This window comes from Ursus americanus, chromosome X, assembly GCF_024610735.1.
Source record: "Ursus americanus isolate L20-20 chromosome X, mUrsAme1.1.p, whole genome shotgun sequence".
NCBI lineage: Eukaryota > Metazoa > Chordata > Mammalia > Carnivora > Ursidae > Ursus > Ursus americanus.
In genome coordinates this window covers 100,514,233-100,533,978 of record NC_142164.1, presented here as the reverse complement: position 1 = coordinate 100,533,978, position 19,746 = coordinate 100,514,233, and the positions used below count along the sequence as shown (strand labels likewise).

Genomic DNA, 19,746 nt, shown 5'->3' with positions numbered 1-19,746 from the left:
AAACAAAAAATAGATAAACTAGACTTCATAAAAATTAAAAATATTGAAGGACATTATAAAGAGCATAAAAAGATAACCTACAAAATGCAAGTAAATATTTGGATATCATATATCTGAGGAGGGACTTGTACCTAGGATCTAAACTGCCATTTGTGACAGCATGGATTTACCTTGATATTTTGAGTTCCTGGACCCAGTTCCAACATGTGTGTGTGGAGGTTTCCGCACACCAACAAGCAATTCTCAGATAGCAGCAGGGCTCTGAGAATTCACCTCAATTCTAACACTACCTACACAGAAGTAGCATCAAATTCTACAGGTAAAGGGCTCTGTCCCATAAGACTAAACACACACAGGTCAGATGCCAGTCATAAGCCTCAGGTTGTCACCTATGCTCCTAAACAACTGGCTATAAATCAGAGGTTCCCATGACCCCCTCCTTTGTTGGGCTCAATTAATTTGCTAGAGTGGCTCACAGAGCTCAGAAACATTTTACTTACTAGATGACCAATGTGTTATAAAAGGATATAACTCAGGAACAGCCAGATGGAGGACATTCACAGGGCAAGGCATGGGGAAAAGGTGCAGAGTTGCTATGCCCTTTGCAGGCACAGCACTCTCCCAGCACTTCCATGTGTTCACCAGTCCAGAAGTTTCCCAAACCCTGCCCTTTTGGGTTTTTATGGAGACTTCATTATATATGTGTGATTGATTAAATGATTGACCATTATTGTTTAAACTCAATCTACAGCCCCTCTGTCTTCCCGAGGAGGCCAAAGAGGTAGGACTGTAAGTTCCAACCCTCTAACCACACGTTTAGCTCCACTGGCAACCAGCTCCCAACCTAGGTGCTTTCCTATAGTCATCTCATTAACAAAACAAAAGTCACCTCTATTGCTATCCTCACTTAGGAAATTCCAAGTATTTTAGGAGTTCTGTGCCAGAAATGGGGAAGAAGATCAAATATATATTTCTTACTATAAATCACAATATCATACAAGAGGACATTATGCTAAGTGAAATAAGCCAGGTACAGATTGACAAATACTGTATGATCTCATTTATACGTGGAATTGAAAAAACTCAAACAGAAGCAGAGACTAGAATGAATGTTACCAAGACTGACGGTGGAGGAAATGGGGAAATACTGGGAAAGGGTACAAACTTTGAGTTATAATGTAAATATATGCTGGGGATCTAAATGTACAGCATGGTGGTTATAGTTAATACTGTATTATATACTTGAAACTTGCTGGAAGAGTAGGTCTTAAGTGCTCTCATCACATACACACAAAAGGTTAACTATGAGGTGACAGACATGTTAATCAACTTGATTGTGGTAATCATTTCACAATGTATATGTATTTAAAGACTGAAGAAGCCATTATATTAAATTTAAATTAATGAAGTTGATATATATCCCTTCTTTTTGGCTCTCAGCTTTTTAAGGATTATTTTTTTTTCTAATAGCATTATTGAAATGTAATTCACATATCAAACAGCTCACCTACTGAATGGGTGTGTACATGTGTATGTATATCCATACATACGTATGCATACTTATATTAAATCATCACATAGTACACCAAAATAATATTGTATAATCTATATACAATTTTTATTTGTCAATCATATCTCAACAAAGCTGAAAAAATAAAGATAAGATTTGTCAGCAAAAAATAAAGTTTAAGTGAAAATTTAAAAATTATTCTTAAGGCTCAATAACAAAAAAGACAAATAACCCAAATTGAAAATGGACAAAAAATCTGAAAAGACATTTCTCCAAAGAAGATATACAAATGACCAATAAACCATGAAAAGATGCTCTATATCATTAGTCCTTAGAAAATGCAAATCAAAACATCAATGAGATACTTCACACTCAGTAAGATGACTATAATCAAAAAGTCAAATAATAACAAGGATTGATGAGGATGTAGAGAAGCTGAAATCCTCCTTTAATGCTAGTGTTGATGCAAAATGATGCAGTGACTTTGGAATAGTCTCAAAAAGTTAGACATACTATACCGCCCAAAACAATCTATACATTTAATGCAATCCCTATCAACATACCAACAGCATTTTTCATACAGTTAGAACAAACAATCCTAGGATTTGTGTGGAACCACAAAAGACCCCAAATAGCCAAAGCAATCCTGAAAAAGAAAAACAAAACTGGAGGCATCACGATTCCAGATTTCAAGCTATTGTACAAAGCTCTAGTCATCAAGACAGTATGGTACTGGCCCAAAAACAGATACACATAGATCAATGGAACAGAATAGAGAACCCAGAAATGGACCCACAACTACATGGTCAATGAATCTTCAACAAAGCAGGGAAGACTATCCAATGGAAAAAAGACAGTCTCTTCAACAAAGGTATTGGAAAAACTGGACAGCAACATGACAAAGAATGAAACTGGACCACTTTCTTCCACCATACACAAAAATAAACTCAAAATGGCTGAAAGACCTAAATGTGAGACAGGAAACCATCAAGTTCTGAGGAGAACACAGGCAGAATCCTCTTTGACCAGGGCACCTGGGTGACTCAGTCAGTTAAGCGACTGCCTTCGGCTCAGGTCATGATCTTAGGGTCCTGGGATCAAGCCTCACATCGGGTTCTCCGCTCAGTCAACAGTGAGTCTGCTTCTCCCTCTCCCTCTGTGTTCCCTCTCACTTTCTCTCTCTCAAATAGATAAATAAAATTAAAAAAGAAAGAAAGAAAGAAAGAAAGAAAGAAAGAAAGAAAGAAAGAAAGAAAAGAAACCTCTTTGACCTCAGCCATAGCAATTTATTAGGCACATCGCTGGAGGCAAGGGAAACAAAAGCAAAAATAAACTATTGGGACTTCATTAAGATAAAAAATTTCTGCACAGTGAAGGAAACAATCAACAAAACTAAAAAGCAGCTCAAGGAATGGGAGAAGATATCTATCTGTAAAGGACATATCTGATAAAGGGTTAGTATCCAAAATCTATGAAGAACCTATCAAAGTCGACACCCAAAAAATAAATAATCCACTTCAGAAATGGGCAGAAGACATGAATAGACATTTTCCCAAAGAAGACATCCAGATGGTTAACAGACACATGAAAAGATGTTCAACATCACTCAGCATCAGGCAAGTACAAATCAAAACTACAATGAGCTACCACTTCACACCTGTCAGAATGGCTAAAATTAACAACACAGGAAACAACAGATGTTGGCAAGAATGTGGAGAAAGGGGAACCCTCTTACACTGTTGGTGGGAATGCAAACTGGTGTGGCTACTCTGGAGAACAGTTAGGAGGTTCCTCAAAAAGTTAAAAATAGAGCTACTCTATGACCCAGCAATTGCATTACTAGGTATTTCCCCAAAGCATACAAATATACTGATTGAAAGGGGTACCTGCAACCCAATATTTATAGCAGTATTATCAACAATAGCGCAACTATGGAGAGAGCCCAAGTGTCCATCAACTGATGATTAGATAAAGAAGATGTGATATATATGTTTTGGCATATTATGATCTTGGCCAAGATTATTCAGCCATCAAAAAGAAAGAAATTTTGCCATTTGCAATGACATGATTGGAGCTAGAGTGTATTATGCTAAGCGAAATAAGCTAGTCAGAGAAAGACAAATACCCTATGATTTCATTTATATGTAGAATTTAAGAAACAAAACAGATGAACATATGGGAGGGGGGAAAAGAAAAAGAGAAAATAGGGAAACAAACCATAAGGGACTCTTAAAGATAGAAAATAAACTGAGGGTTGGGGCGCCTGGGTGGCGCAGTCGTTAAGCGTCTGCCTTTGGCTCAGGGTGTGATCCCAGCGTTATGGGATCGAGCCCCACATCAGGCTCCTCCGCTATGGGCCTGCTTCTTCCTCTCCCACTCCCCCTGATTGTGTTCCCTCTCTCACTGGCTGTTTCTCTCTCTGTCAAATAAATAAATAAAATCTTAAAAAAAAAAACAACTTTAGAAAATAAACTGAGGGTTGATGGAGGGAGGTTGATGGAGGGAGGTGTGGGGGGGATGGGCTAGATGGATCATGGGCATTAAGGAGGGCACTTGTTATGATGAGCACTGGGTGCTGTATGTAAGTGATGAATCACTGAATTCTACTCCCGAAACCAATATTGCACTGTATGTTAACTAACTAGAGTTTAAATAAAAATTTGAAAGGAAAAAAAAGTTAGACATAGAGTACCAGCACTTTTACTCCTAGGTTTAGATTGTAGAAAAATGAAAATATGTGTCCACACAAAAACTTGCACATAATTTTTCGTAGCATCATTATTCATAATAGCCAAAAGGTAAAAAACAACCCAATATTCATCAGCTGATGAATAGGCAAACAAAATGTGGTATAGTCATACAACAGAATAGTATTTGGCTGTAAAAAGGATTGAAGTACTGATAGATGCTGCAACATGGATAAATTTTGCAAACATTAGGCTAAGTGATAAAAGCCAGTCACAAAAGGCCACATGCCATATGATTCCTTTTATGTGAAAGATCTGGATAAGGCAAATATATAGAGATAGAAGTAGAATGATGGCAGCTTATGGCTGGAGGACTAAAGGATGATAGCTAAATAGTATAGGTTTCCTTTTTGAAGTGATGAAAATGTTCTGAAATTTACTGCGATAAATGTACAATTCTGTGAATACACTAAAGACCACTGAATTGTACATATTAAGTGGATGAGATGTTTGATGGGTGAATTGTATTTCAATAAGGCTAGTCGGAAAAAATTATCCTTAAAAAAACCTGAGAGCCCAAAGGGAGGATATATATTAACTTCATTAATTTGAATTTAATATGCTGCTTTCTCATGGCTTTATGTTAACTTGCACTCTGATTAGTAAATGCTTTGTGATATTTAACCCAAAAAGCAAATAAACCATACACTATAGATATAGAGGCAGACTGGCTTGTCCTTTATAGACGGGTCCATCTCAATTTACATAAACTCAGACCCTAAAGCATTAAATAGTTTCACAGTGATGGTGTTTACATGTCCTTCTCTTTAAGTATTTGTTACTTGTTATTGTAGGCAATCGATTTTGCAGGGTATAACCATTATCTTTAAACATTGTGACCATGTTTTTCAAAAAAGCAAACTGTAGAAAATACTAACAAACTTGTTAAATTTACATATGACTTAATTTCTACAAACTGATAGTTCTACAAAAATTTCACCTAACTTTTCTTTAAGAAGAACTACTTCTAGGGGCGCCTGGGTGGCTCAGGTAATTAAGTATCTGCCTTCGGCTCAGGTCATGATCACAAGGTCCTGGGATCGAGCCCCGTGTCAGACTCCCTGCTTGGCAGGGAGCCTGCTTCTCCCTCTCCTTCTACTGCTCCCCCTGCTTATGCTCTCTTGCTCTCTCTGTCAAATAAGTAAGTAAAATCTTCAAAAAAAAAAAAAAAGGAAAAAGAACTACTTCTAGACCTGTAATTGTCTGATATACTAATATGGAGAGGCACTAAGATAATCATATTTTGGTACTCAATAAAACCAAGATCAATATAGTAAGCACCACCACGGAAACAAAAAGGCCCCTTACAGCTGTTATTAAGGAAAGATAATTGCTGGCTTTGATCACAGCATTTAAATTTGTGAAAAAAGTAGTGGAACAGTTTATGTTCCTCAAGGTGCTGCTTTCTGTCAGGCATTTTCAAGCTCTACAGCTCATGTATTAAAAACAGGCAATCCTTGTGTGGCTCAAAAATAAAATAAAACATTGGACTTATTTTTGTGTCATGGCACATTATATACATACAAAGCACTAGAATAAAACCATCTATCAGTTTAAATATAGACCACAAGGATGTTATAACTTGGCAAAAATGTTATAAGGGAATGAGTAGTGCACATGAGAGAGAGAAAGACAGAATTATCTGCTCCAAACTTGCTGGTACTTGAAAATAATCTTAAACATACTAAAAGTTGTATCAAAATAAAATAATAGCTAATGACTCAATCAGAAAAGTATACAAATTTCCAAAGATAACATTGAAGAGATTAAATATTCTTTTTTTTTTCTTTTTTTAAAGATTTTATTCCCTTATTTGTGTGTGTGAGAGAGAGAGAGAGAGAGAGAGAGAGAGAGAGAGAGAGGACGAGCAGGGAGGAGGGGCAGAGGGAGAGGGAGATACAGACTGCTGAGCAGGGAACAGGACACAGGGCTTGATCCCAGCATCCTGGGATCACGATGGCAGCCGAAGGCAGACAGTTAACTGAATGAGCCACCCAGGAGCCCTATTTTCATTTTAATTCAATATATTATTTTCTAAAATACTAACAATCAGAAAAAGAATGCACAACTCCAGAATCCACCATCTTTCTTTTTATATTTTTAAAAGCAATGCTCATGTGATATACTTCTATAGTTATATGGGTACAACTGTTTTAAAAGAAAAATTAAATTTATAGAAACAAATTAAAACTCACCTAAGACTTTGTATGAATTCAGCAAAACTAATGGTTGTACAAACCTTACTATATGTCAGTTTGGACGTGGAAGATCTAAATATAAGCGAGCAGGTGACTATATAGGTACTACCTTCAATGTTTGAAATGACTGAAGGAATAAGTCACCTAAGGACTATTTGAGACTAGAGGTGTACAGGTATTGGGCTGAGGATTTTGGCACTTCATTAGTCTAGAGTTCTGATATATTGCTAAGATACAATTGATACAAATGGAAAACATATTTTAAATATTGAAGAGTTAGAATCTTTTAATAAGTGTGAAAATAACATCAAATATACAGAGGCTCTAATTTTGGCAAGCTTGTGGCCTGCTAAAACTGCTTTTCAATGTGCCTACAAAAGCTTCATTTGACATATTATTCACCAAGGGTCCATATTGGCTGATATAAAAAATAAATAAATAAAATAAGATTCTCTCTCCAGTTTCACTTCCAAGGCCATAGTATCAGGCAGCACCCTTTCATTGAATGAAAGAGTTGTAGCTGACGTTTCTGAGGGGCAAGTACACTGTAGGATGATACTTCTCCAAATACAAAAGTTTCTTGCTGTTAAAAGCTCCATACTGCCCTTGTCTTATGAGTTGTACTGCACCGTCATATTTCATTCCATCTTCATTTAATGCTCGGGCAACCAGCACTGGAGCTCTCCCAAGATCTGCAACACAGCGAACCTCTATACAGGAACCAGGATCTTCATGAAATTTATATTTTTACAAGTTTTAACCATTTATCAAAAACCATCACCAGAAGGCCAGTCCAGAACCCAGATGCCCTCTTTCTCCAAAATGGCAGTGTGGTAAGCTGCCTCGCACACACTCATGATGGTGGTAACTCTGTTCTTCTTAAATTCATTTAAGAATTTGTTTAAGGAGACATGGGTTTGATGGTGCACAATAAGAAACCTCATATTCCTCTATGCAATTTCTGCAAGAGCCAGGTAGTTCATCCCAGTTCTGCTGACGTAACTAAATTTAAAAAAATACAGAAAGAAACTAAAGTCTACTTCAAAATACACCAGTTGAGGGGCACCTAAGTGGTACAGTTGGTTGAGCACTGGCTCTTGGTTCAGGCTCAGGTCGTGATCTCAGGGTTGTGAGATTGAGCCCCACATCAGGCTCCACACTGGGTGCAGAATCTGCTTGAGATTCTCTCTCTCTTTCCCTCTGCCCCCTCCCCTGCTTGTGCTCTCTGTCTAAAATAAATAAACAAAATCTTAAAAAAATAAAAGCAAAAAACCCCCAAATACACCAGTTGAAATTTTCAGTGAGTTGAATATAAAGTTGGGAGTAATAACAAATGAAATCAACCTTCAGACAAAAAGTGTCAATGTTTCAGTATAGTAACACTGAGTCAATAAAAAAGAAGTGGACTCAGCTTTACCCCATTTGTGTCAGAACTCTTATAAAATGTTCTGCCATTCAGTTTGGCTCTTAAATGTTCAGGTTATTCGTTTTTATTAGTACTTCTCAGGTAGTTAACAACTTTCTAGAATTCACTAGTCTACGTAGAGGTTGGACTACCTCTTCCTAAGTCCATAAATGTGTGCCCAAGAACACCAGAGAAGTGAAGGATATGTTTGCTCATTGATGAATGTGGTCTAATCGGACAGCGGTCCTGAGGCAGTAGTCACTGCTCAGTGCACAGCCCAAGGGAAACTGCCTCTCTGAGCAGATTTACTGCCATCTGAGTCCAAACCGTGCCTTAAATGTTCTATACCACAAGCCTTCTCTTTCTCCTTTCTCTGCACAAAGGACAAAGGGAGAGTTTGGCCACCAGTCACGATCAGGGGATCTCAGCCTAGTACTAACTAGGAGGGGTGAGGCAGGGGTAAAGAGACACCTGGAGCATCTCAGAGGGGAAGTGGCCGCTCACATGCCAGAGCTGTTTATTTCTTTTCTTTTTTCTTTTTTTTTTTTTAAGATTTTATTTATTTATTTGAGAGACAGAGAGATAGTGAGAGAGAGCATGAACGGGGAGGAGAGGGAGAAGCAGTTTTCCCATGAACAGGGAGCCTGACATGAGGCTTGACCTCAGCACCCTGGGATCATGACCTGAGCTGAAGGCAGACGCTTAACTGACTGAGACACCCAGGCACGCCGAGCTGTTTATTTCTATGGAAATGTTTCACAAATTAGTCTACAGATCTTCCCATGCATTGCCTCTAAGGCACACATAATGTTTCATATTACATGACCATCGAGTGTCAGTTCCCTTTCTTCAGATAAGCAAGAAATAAAAACTGATATTAGAGGTTGTCCTGTATTAAAATGGAAATTTAATAATCTTTTAACAACAGAATAACTGGTTATGATGCTGATTATTCTTTTGGCGCAGCTGTTAGGTGGCATTGGGCTGCAGGCTGACTTAGAAATCTTTCAGTTTTTTTCCTCCATTTGCTGCAGAACTGATGTGTTCTAGATCCAGTCTCTACAGGCATTTCAAATCAATTTCCCCCCATACAAGTATGATCTGGTTTCTAAGACTTAAAAATAAAAAGTATTAAAAAGAGAGAGTAAATAGAGGTGCCTGGGTGGCTCAGTTGGTTAAGCGTCTGCTTTTGGCTCAGGTCATGATCCCAGGGTCCTGGGATCGAGCCCCATGTCGGGCTCCCTGCTCAGCAGGGGTCTGCTTCTCCCTCTCCCTCTGCCTGCTGCTCTGCCTGCTTGTGCTCTCTCTCTCTGTCAAATAAATAAATCTAAAAAAGAAAAAAGAGAGAGAGAATAAATAAAAGAATGAAAATAAGGCAACCAGTTTAAAGAGGAATCTAAACCTCCCTATCTTTACTTTTATCCAGGAAAAGAGACAGGGAAAGGGATTGTGGAGTGAATAAGAACAACTAACTCTTTCTGTCCTAGAGTGCGAATTGACACAAGAGAATACAAATAACCACTGTGTTTTCTGAAAAAATCCAAAGGAATTTTTTCACCATCTAAAGTACACTGGGTGGGAAGGAAGTTTGTGTAGAAAAAGAGATTGTGGAAAGGTAGTATACGATGCATGTATGTGTAAAATGAGAATTTATTATACTTCTCACAGTGGATAAGAAGAAAAATGATGTACATCAAAAACTAGGGATGTACTGTATGGTGACTAACATAATAAAATAACAAAATATTATTATTTTAAAAAAAGAAGAAGAAAAATGATGTAAGTCTATATGGCTGTATTCACATTCTTTATTCAAGCACATGGTAAGGAAACGGTGAGTAGGTAATTCAAAATTACACTACATTTACCATAACACAGTATGATTAACTTCTATAATTCACTGAGTCACCGGAACATTGCAAATCAGATGATTTACATGCAGAGGTACAACTACATGCATATATGCATGTATACACACATGTGCATATGCAAGCATACATTACTTTCATTACATTATGGGTATGATAACTTAGTTCTGCTTCTGCAAACATGTATACTACATATTTCCTTCTCTGAGATGACATATCCAAATTAACAATAATTAAAAGTAGACTACCTAAGAAGCCATTTGTCATATTTACCTAAAGTTTCTCTGGAAACATATTCTTTTTCCCTTTCCAGACATTTTAAATAAAAATCTGGAAGAAACAAATCTTATATTCAAGTCTCTCATTTTGTTACCATAATTTGTAAAATTATGTTCCCTCTCAGAGCACATGCATCTCCCCAACTCCTGACTAGAACTCCATGAAATGAGAGGAAATATATGCACTTTAAAATAATGTATTTATAACATCCCATAAAAAGGAAAATGAGTTATTAATGGATGTATAAAGGGAGACCATGGGGGTATTTCTGCATTAATTCAATAAACATTTATTAAGGCTCTCCTATGTGCCAGACATATAAATATTTGTAAAATCTAGACCCAGACCATTAGAAGCTTGTTATCTACAGGAGGAGTTCTACATCTGCATATATAAAACTAAATTAAAAAAATGAAAGACATTGTACCTATAATAAGAACGAACTGAGTTCAGGGGAGGACACGAGTAAATCTGTCTGGCATATGAAGCAGAATGCTAGAACAAGGCTTCTCGGACAAAGTGACATTTACTACATTCATACATTGATCTTTCACCATTTTAACTGCAATATGTCTCTACAATAGACGTATACTATATATGTTTTTATGAGTGTAAAATGCCCAAGAAAAAAAAGTTGGCAGCGAATAACCAATGGGGAAACGAAGCAAGATTAGTAAAGAAGGAAACATCATGCAAGTTGTAGTGAAATACAACTAGGAAGAAATAAGAAAATAATTATTTCAGCAATTGCTCTTTGATGCCCTAGAAAAAGCAGAGAAAACTGGAAGATTTCTGAAGCGAATTAGACCTGCTGCATGTGAAACCAAACTACTTAAAACTGACTAAAAAAAATCAATTATACTTAAAAAAAATTCTAACACCTATTCAAGGGATTCTTAGGGGGAAAACTGGATTATTTACGTAAGATATATTAAATATGAGAGATATTTTAAGATACACTGGCAAAGTTAACTACAAACCCTGTAGAAATTATATTTTTGAATTTTTTAGTTATTTTAATATTTTATTTTAGTTTTGATTCATGAAGAATAAAAGGTTATACTATCTTACTAAATAAAAAGTTAAGAAAAGCATAAGGCTGAATGAATAGTAGGTTTTCCCCCTTCTTCCACATATCCAGACTATTTTTAGAAAAAGCTGGAAGCCTTTCCCTTAAGATCAGGAACACGACAAGGATGCCCACTCTCGCCACTATTATTCAACATAGTACTAGAAGTCCTTGCAACAGCAATCAGACAACAAAAAGGAATCAAAGGTATCCAAATCGGCAAAGATGAAGTCAAAATGTCTCTCTTCACAAATGACATGATACTCTATATGGAAAACCCAAAAGAATCCACTCCCAAACTATTAGAAGTTATAGAGCAATTCAGTAATGTGGCGGGATACAAAATCAAGGCTCAGAAATCAGTTGCATTTCTATACACAAACAATGAGACTGAAGAAAGAGAAATTAGGGAATCCATCCCATTTACAATAGCACCAAAAACCATACGTTACCTTGGAATTAACTTAACCAGAGACGTAAAGGACCTATATTCTAGAAACTATAAATCACTCTTGAAAGACATTGAGGAAGACATAAAAAGATGGAAAAATATTCCATGCTCATGGATCGGAAGAATTAACATAGTTAAAACGTCCATGCTACCCAGAGCAATCTACACTTTCAATGCTATCCCAATCAAAATACCGATGACATTTTTCAAAGAACTGGAACAAATAGTCCTTAAATTTGTATGGAACCAGAAAAGGCCCCGAATCTCCAAGGAACTGTTGAAAAGGAAAAACAAAGCTGGGGGCATCACAATGCTGGATTTCGAACTGTACTACAAAGCTGTGATCACAAAGACAGCGTGGTACTGGCACAAAAACAGACACATAGACCAATGGAACAGAATAGAGAACCCAGAAATGGACCCTTGGCTCTTTGGGCAACTAATCTTTGATAAACCAGGAAAAAACATCCAGTGGAAAAAAGACAGTCTCTTCAATAAATGGTGCTGGGAAAATTGGACAGCTACATGCCAAATAATGAAACTTGACCACTCACTCACACCATACACAAAGATAAACTCCAAATGGATGAAAGACCTAGATGTGAGACAGGAATCCATCAAAATTCTAGAGGAGAACATAGGCAGCAACCTCTACGACATCGGCCAAAGCAACCTTTTTCATGACACATCTCCAAAGGCAAGAGAAACAAAAGATAAAATGAACTTATGGGACTTCATCAAGATAAAAAGCTTCTGCACAGCCAAGGAAACAGTCAAAAAAACCAAGAGGCAGCCCACGGAATGGGAGAACATATTTGCAAATGACGCTACAGATAAAGGACTGGTATCCAAGATCTACAAAGAACTTCTCAAACTCAATACACGAGAATCAAATAAATCAAAAAATGGGCAGAAGATATGAACAGACACACAATGAAGACATACAAATGGCTAACAGACACATGAAAAAATGTTCAAAATCATTAGCCATCAGGGAAATTCAAATCAAAACCACACTGAGATACCATCTTATTCCAGTTAGAATGGCAAAAATAGACAAGGCAAGAAACAACAATTGTTGGAGAGGATGTGGAGAAAGGGGATCCCTCCTACATTGTTGGTGGGAATGCAAGTTGGTACAGCCACTCTGGAAAACAGTGTGGAGGTCCCTTAGAAAGTTAAAAATTGAGCTACCCTATGATCCAGCCATTGCACTACTGGGTGTTTAGCCCAAAGATACAGATGTAGTGAAGAGAAGGGCCATATGCACCCCAATGTTCATAGCAGCATTGTCCACAATAGCTAAATCGTGGAAGGAGCCTAGATGCCCTTCAACAGATGACTGGATTAAGAAGTTGTGGTCCATATATACAATGGAATATTACTCAGCTATCAGAAAGAACGAATTCTCAACATTTGCTGCAACATGGACGGCACTGGAGGAGATAATGCTAAGTGAAATAAGTCAAGCAGAGAAAGACAACTATCATATGATTTCTCTCATCTATGGAACATAAGAACTAGGAAGATGGGTAGGGGAAGAAAGGGATAAAGAAAGGGGGGGTAATCAGAAGGGGGAATGAAGCATGAGAGACTATGGACGATGAGAAACAAACTGAGGGCCTCATAGGGGAGGGGGGTGGGGAAATGGGATAGACCGGTGATGGGTAGTAAGGAGGGCACGTATTGCATGGTGCACTGGGTGTTATACGCAACTAATGAATCATCGAGCTTTACATCGGAAACCGGGGATGTACTGTATGGTGACTAACATAATATAATAAAAAATCATTAAAAAAAAAAGAAATTGCTAAATATTTTAGATATCAGAAAATGATTATTTTTCACATAAATTATTAAGGTCTAATCTAACTTAGCATTAAGGTTGTTTTGTTTGTAAAATATGTCATTAAATAAACGGTATTCATTAAATGTGGTATAAAATTCTTGTTTTCAATTCTTTTCTTTAAATTTATTTACAGAGTTCATCTGTAACAAATACCTTGTGTAAGCCTAAACTCTGAAAGCTGAAATCAGAATAAACAATTGTATCTGGATCATGGAAAGGGGAACAATGACAGGTATTGTGAAAAGATGTGGATGTAACCATTTTAGACCATCTTGCCATTTAATTTTTTAAAAGAGTACGAAATTGCAAAGTTTTCTTGATATTTCATTTTCTTGTCATTTTACTAGACTAGATCAGGGGAAATAAACATTTTTTTTTTTTTAACGAGGAAGGAGATTCAATAGAATAGAAGAGGGAAAAAATAGGGAGGGGCAAAATAATCAGGGAGAAATAGGGAAAGAGAAAGAATTAAAGGGGATGGGAGAAATTTGGAGAAATTCCTCCCTTCTCTTTTGTCCTGAATCTTAAAGGGAAGTATGAAGAGCAAACTCATTGCCAAATAGCATTCTATGTTAAAACCACAGGATTCAATGTTCTTCGCGTTTGTGTGGTAAATGGATTCCTTTCCTGCCACTATGGTTAAACAGTTCACACAATAGATGGCCTGTTACCTACCTGACTGTTGCATTAATGTAGTGATGTAATATTCATACACTCAATGAAGAGTGCAAAAAGAATTAATTTCTAGACCAGGACCACCATTAATATTCACACAATAAAATCTGCTCCATTCTTTGAAAGGCAAAAACAATTAAAGTGCCTGGCTGCTGGCATTCATTTGAATTTAATGAGAATAGAGTTGATTTAAACTTTTCGTGGGGACATGCATTAGTGGTATCTTTGGTCCCGGCATACACATTTGACCATTATAATATGGCTAAAAACAGCATTACATACTACTTAGGGTTATGGATAAAATAATACATACTCCCCTCCAATAACAAATGTGTCTGCCTGGGGCAAAACATAAAGTAAATTGTGAGTCAAGACATCATGATGCCTCTTTTCCTTATATCACAGTTTCAAAGCCTACATAAAATTTAGAATCCTGAAATGCATAATACTTCATACTTTTTTAGGAATATGAAAATTTGCTCCTATTTTAACAAAAATATTTAGATGTAATTGTCATTTAACAAACTGCACATATTTTAAGTGTATAATTTGATAAATTTTGACATACATTTACACCCATGAAACCATCAAGATAATTAGCATATACATCATCCCCAAAAGTTTCCTCACAGCCCTTTATAATCTCTCCCCTTCTATCTGCTCAGTGGTATCACTATATCATAGAGTACATTCGAATTTAATTTGAATTAAATTACTGACAAATTGATACCCACATTTGCAACAGTCAACAGCAGGACACAGGGTTCTTATTTCCCACATCTTCACCAATACTTGCAATGTGCAACTTTTTCTTATTTGTCACTGTAAAGTGATATCTCCTTGTTATTGTAATTTCATTTTTTGATTATGAATGTGTTTATCTTTTCACGTATTCATTCACCTGTTAAATATCCTCTTTGTTGAATTGTCTGTTTATATCCTCTGATTATGTTTTTATTTGTTTTAGATGTTGCAAATATAATTTCCTCATGTTTCCATCTCTGAGATTCATTCTTGGTGTCTCTCATTAGGAAAAACCCACAAAAAACCCCTCTATTTTGATGTAATCAAATCACTCCTTTTCTGGACCTCATGACTGATTCTTTTTGAGCCTTACTTAAGTTCTCACCCAAACTTAGTTGACAATTATATTCTCCTAAATTGTTCTATACTGACTTTATAATTTTGTCTTCCATATGTAGCTTTCTAAACCATCTGGAATTCATCTTTTTATATTTGATAAAGCAGGAATCAGGTTTTATTTTTTATTTTTCTATAAATACCAAACAGATTTTCCTAACATCATGTATCAGCTAGTGTAAGACTGACCATGTTATAGTCAAATGCTATTTATTGATTTCTGGTTCCTTGTTTATCTTTCTCTATGTGGTCACACATCATCCAACTTTAGGAAACCTAAAGTTATAGCATTTAGCTTTTAACAAGGTTTTTTTCAAACTCTTGTGACTAGTGAACACTTTTCATCATATTTGAGAGAATGAAAGCAATATACAGTTTTCTGCAATTGATATAAAAAGCTAACTTTTCATATATTAATAAATTCCAGTGATTTGTCTATTCCTGAGCCAATAATACATTTCATTGTAAACATTATAAATAATTGAATATCTGGAGAGGAATTCCCTCTTCATTCCTATGTTTGTAGTTTTCCCCCTAGAACTTCTTCTGTCTTTATTTTTCTATCACTTTTTCAATTATCTTAATTGGTAATAGTAAACTCATTTTGAATTGTATTGGAGTTATAGATTGATGTAGGAGAAAATGACAATACTGAGTTTCCCCATATAAGTAAACGGTTTCCATTTATGCAAGACCTCTATTGTGTGCTTAGTATTTAACCAACTTCCTGTCTTTTGGACAATGGAATTTTATTCATATGCAAGTTTGTCATAAGCAAAGTTGCTTTTCCAAACATGTACAATAGTCCCCCCTTACCTGCAGGGGACACATTCCAATACCTCCAGTGGATGCCTAAGACTGCAAACAGTACCAAACCCTGTATATACTTTGTTTTTCCTGTACGTACATACCTATGATAAACTTTAATTTATAAATAGGCACAGTAAGAGATTAACAATGACTGATGATAGAACAATTATAACAATATAGCATAATGAAAGTTACACAGCAAAACATCTTATTGTACTGTACTCACCCTTCGAGTGACGGTGTGAGAGGCTAAAATGTCTACGCGATGAGACGCAGTGCCGTGAATGACGCAGGCATTATGACGTAGCACTAAGTACTATTGACTTTCTGATGATTCGTCAGAAGGAAGACAGTTTGTTGCCAGACTATGGTTAACCAGGGCTAACCGAAACCGTGGAAGTGAAACTGCGGAAAGAGAAACCAGAAATAAGAGGAGACTACAGTACCTCAGAAACAAGTATCCGTCTGTATTTTTGAAGTGTGGAGTTATTGCAAATCTTGTGCCATTTCCCTCAGACCCCATTAGGAGCCCTTTCCAGGAAAATCATCCGCTTCTTAAAGAAGTACAATATTGAAGGAGAAGCTGAAAGCTATTAGCCACGTTTCTCTGAGTTGGGGTACAAGTCATCAATTACCCCAGGTCTTTCTAGAGTAATTCTTAAAAAATCCATGATGATTGCTCTAAATTTGAGGCAGTGGTAAGCAAATATTTTCTATAAAGGGCCAGATAGTAAATATTTCAGGCTTTATAGGCCATATGGTCTCTGTCACAACTATTCAACCATGCCATTGTAGCATGAAAGCAGCCATAGACAATACATAAACAAATTGGAGTGGCTATGTTCCAATAAAACTACATTTACAAAACCAGGCAGTGGGCCAGATTTGGCCCATGTGAAGTAGTTTGCTACCCTCCTCCATTTCAGAGTTTGTACTGAAACATCCGAATTACTTTAAAAAGTGATGTCTCTACAGATGGCAAATAAGCATATGAAAAGAGGGTCCACATCATATGTCATCAGGGAAATGCAAATTAAAACAACACTGAGATACCACCACACAGCTATTAGAATGGCCCAAATCCAGAATACTGACAATACCACATGTGGGGCAACAGGAACTCTCAGTCACTGCTGCTGGGAATGCACGATCATACAGCCACTTTGGAAGACAGGCAGTTTCTTAGAAAACTAAACATACCCTTAACATAAGATCTAGCAGTCATGCTCTTGGGTATTTACCCAAAGGAGGTGAAAACTTGAAAACTTATGTCTGCACCAAAATCTGCACATGAATGTTATAGTAACTTTATTCATAATTATCAGAACTTGGAAGTGACCAAGATGTCCGTCAGCAAATGAATGGATAAATGAACTGTAGCACAACCAGACAGTAGAATAATAATATTTAGTGCTAAAAAGAAATGGACTATCAAGCCATGTACCCTAAATGCATGATAATAAGTGAAAGACTCCATCTGAAAAGGCTACATACTTTATGATTCTAACTATATGACATCAAGGAAAGGGCAAAACTCTGGGGACCGTAAAAAGATCTGTGTTTGCCAAGGTCTGGGGAGAGAAGGGGGGGTGAATAGATGGAGCACAGAGCACTTTTAGTGAAGTAAAAATACTCCGTATGATACCATAATGATGGATATATGTCATTATACATCTGTCCAAACCCATAGAATGTACAAGATCAAGAGTGAACCCTAAGTAAAGTATGGGCTTTGGGTAATTATGACGGGTCATTGTAGGTTCATCAATTGTGACAACTGTGCTACTCTGGGCCAGGATATTGATACTAGGAAAGTTATGCATGTGTGGCGGCAGGGGGTATGTGGGAAATCTCTGTACTTTCCCCCTCAGTTTTGCTGTGAACTTAAAACTACACTAAACAATAAAGTCTTAATAAAAAGTTTTCTATGCTTTACAACCCATAAAGTATGATTTAATTGAAGTAAGCCAGGCAACTGTTTTTTGCTTGTTTGTTTGTTTTTTTTTAGCAGTCCAAAATCAATAATTGAGCAGCCAGATTTGAAAACCACATCCTTGAGGCATTTTTCTCAAAGTGTAACTAGTTTCAGATGTTGCAAATATCACCTCATCATGTGTTAAAACTACAGATTGCAGGGTCCCACTCCAGACCTACTGAATCAGAATTTCCAGGGAAGCGCGGTGGATTTGCAAAGTTTAGCAAGAACATCATGGAATTCCTATCATTAGGAAACACTGCCCTGTGGCACATTTCTGTGTTTTGTATTTCTCTGCTCCGAAGCACACTGAATGCTTTGGACAAATAGCCTTCTATCTGGAGATCAGCCATCCTCGGAGGTTAGCCAAACCTTTTCTGGTTGTGGGGAATTACGAATAGATAATTTTAAAGGCATAAAACCCCAAATAGTCACGTTGCCTTGGTATGTTTCTCTGAAACTGATTTGACTGAGGAAGCTGAGTTCACAGTAGAATTCCTCTGTCTTTACATGGGAATGACATATTGACCCATCTTTGCAATTCTCACCCAACCCTAGGCCTACTATGGAGCATTGCCTCAGGGTATGAAAATCTCCAGGGCACCAACCAAGGGAAAGCCTGTTTTAAACTTTAATCAAGAAAGCATAAACCTGTGAAGTTTCCTGTATTTTCCTGTTTTCTACATATTTCAGTTATGAGCCATCTGTTAGAATGTTGGTATTTTTCCCCAAGATGAGATATTCTGAATTCAGGTATGTGGTACAGTTTGATGGTAACAGTAACAATAATTTTTATTTAATGACTCTCTCCTCCATCAGACTATGGTTAAGGAATACATCTTTGAAGGAGAGTCTCATGAGAGAAAAGTAAGGAAAGATTTAGTAAGACATATTGAGTCCTCAAAATGATATTTTTCCACATACGCAAATATAAGCAACTCTTTCCAGCTTCTTCTCAATACTCATCCCTAAAGGCAAGTCATCAGCCTGAAAGAAAACTACCTTCCAGTAGCCCAAGTAGTACTGGTTAGTGACCTTTATACTGTTATATGGAAGTGGAAGGTTCATATGCAGCATTTGCAAGACACCCTGGATAAAATTCAAGAATAAAACTTCTCTGTGATTTCTTTCTGATTTAGTGTAGGCTTTTGATAATGAAGTTAAGCTTATTTTGTCATACGATGAAATATTTGTTCTTTTTACATTCAATTCTCATTTCATCTACTAAAATGTTGAAGATTTTCTACCACCCATTAACAAAAAATAGAATGTTAGCTGCCAGATATTAAATAATGAGGCTAATTTCTATCCTATTTTATTTTATGAGGAAGTACAGTTTCTATAAAACTTTACTTTGTAGTAATTATTAAAATGTATAATGTATGTATACTGTTTTGGTCAGTTATATACCAACCATCATCATAACAAAAATAAATCCCCAAAACCTATTTTAATCCTTAAATTCTTATGCCTGGGGCCATAAAACACATTAAAATTTCAATCTACGTGCGTACAGTACTTTCATTTTCTCACTTAGGGTAGAGTATTATACAAGAATAACTTTCAACAGTTAAAGTTATAAAGTGAACACATGTCAAATATTTATTTAACTTAATAATGAGGGAAATAATGAAGAAAACAGCATGTGAGAAAGCTAGTTCAAAGGAGAACTCAAACAGAGGTTACGTTGTCAGTTTAAGAAAGGCATGCTAAAATACATTTGCTAAGTTTGAGACAAAGCTGTTTAATAATTTACTAGAAAAATAAATT

The 19,746-nt window shown here is 36.5% G+C and overlaps 1 pseudogene; it reads right to left on the bottom strand.

Moving 5' to 3' along the window:
* Positions 1 to 6,853: 6,853 nt before the first annotated feature.
* On the bottom strand, positions 6,854 to 18,329 carry LOC123786226 (PRL-1 phosphatase-like; annotated as a pseudogene).
* Between the last annotated feature and the right edge of the window lie 1,417 nt (positions 18,330 to 19,746).